We start from the raw sequence: 2,029 nt of genomic DNA, 5'->3' as shown, positions 1-2,029 counted from the left end.
AAAATAATTTATAAAAATTAAGAGTATCGAAATTACAGAACAAGTTGTACAAAACATAAAAAAAAGTAATAATAATAATTTTAAAAATACTGGAATCAAATAATATATCCACTTTTTCAGCAAACCCAGCACACTGTGCATACCACCTACCTCCGTCCAGCAACCAGCGTTGCCTTGCCGCTGGCCTGTTGTCATCACATAAAATATTAGCTAATTTATTGCAAATGCAAATGCAGCACTCTCGAACATAATGGTGAAATAACAATAACAAAACGACAACAACAGTATTTTACATTTATACAAATAATTTATTTCAGTTTATTTCCGTTTCGTTAGACAATGGCTGACCGCGTTTTAGTTACATACATACGATATATAGATCAAATACATATATATGTTTATAGATTTGTTTGTATGTTTGCGTATTTTAATGTTAATGAGTATGCGTATGCTATAACATTTGTTTTTAAGTTAATTATGCGTTTAGATTTTGGCTGTAAACGAATACAAAAACAAGTACAAATTTTATCCTTTTTCATATATTTCATTAATGGCTTCAAGTATGTTTTTGTGTAGATGTGTGTATATTTGGGTGCATGAGTGCATTAGAATACGAAAGTATCTGTGAGTGTGTGTGTTGCTGCGCATTGTTAGTTGCGGGACATATAACTTGTTACATAGAAAATTTTGGCACATACTATTAGCAGGCCTTTGGCTTTAATAGTGTTAAGCGTATACTCTTACAAAGCTGTTAGGTTTGGAATTTTGTTTTTTTTTGTTTTTTTTATATATTTTCGCTGTTGAATTCATTGGTATGCAGTCATATCATGTATGTATTTCAGTTTATGCGTACATTAGGGTGGTCCTTAAAAATGTTTTAATTTTACGATTAACGGAACGAATCCGAATTTTTATCTAATAACTCGGTAGCGTTCCTCGAAATTCTGTCGATTTACCGCTGTAATAACAACAAAAACTTTACTGTTTATGAGAAAAGTGAAAACTTAAAAATACAATTTTTTTTATCAATATATGAGGACCACCCTAATGTATATATTTGTATGTATGCTCGTTTGCAAGTATGTGTGAACGTATGTGTATAAAGCATTTAATAATAGTAATACTAAATATGTGTAATACTACGAGTATGTATGAAGCGCTTAAATAATAAAATCATGCGTAGTTCTGTATACATGTATGTATGTGTATAAGTGTATAGTTTTTCAAATATCCACGTTGCTTATAAAGTATTTCTAATCTACAAACTTTCACATATTAGATTATACATACAGATATTCGTTTTTGTTAAATTATTTTAAATTTTATTATTTATTTTATTATATAATTTGGCGTTTAGCTTCAGCACATGCATATTGTATATATGTATGTAGTACATCTTTTGGCACGTAACAACAATTGGCTCGTAGAGTTAGCTTTCACAATGGCACCCATTTTTCTCTAGTTACGTAATTATAAATTATCTGTTTACATACATATACCGTTATAATGTAAATATTTTTACAGCATAAAACCTAATGAGTTTTATACGCGAGTTTCCTCTAAATTTCACCGCTTTATTTGCAGCGCACATTTGTTATTGTTGCATTTAATTTTTAYTATTTTCATCATAAATTGTATTATTATCAAAATTCACAGTGCATACATAAATATATCAATTTCAATTGTGTTTTATTTACTTTAGGCGAACGCATAGATACTCACACGCGCACATATTCTTCATATTTTCTGAATGCAATTCTTATAATTGAGTCATTTCAGCAAATGAAATTTATGAAATTTTCGATTTCATTTATGCACAAACATAGTATGTAAATGTGTAGAAAAAAATTTTTAAACCTTTCTAATTTTTGATTAAAAATGTATATATAAAATAAATAAAAATTCAATGTAAAACTAAAAACCTATGACACAATTTAAAAAATTAAAACTACATTCAAGAAATTATAATAAATTATTATTATTTTAATTTAATAATAAATGCAAATTTTTAAGCTAAAAAACTTACACT

This window comes from Bactrocera latifrons, unplaced genomic scaffold (assembly GCF_001853355.1).
Source record: "Bactrocera latifrons isolate USDA-ARS-PBARC rearing strain unplaced genomic scaffold, ASM185335v1 scaffold_28, whole genome shotgun sequence".
Lineage (NCBI taxonomy): Eukaryota > Metazoa > Arthropoda > Insecta > Diptera > Tephritidae > Bactrocera > Bactrocera latifrons.
The sequence above is the reverse complement of the archived record's forward strand: the minus strand, read 5'-3'. Positions refer to the sequence as shown.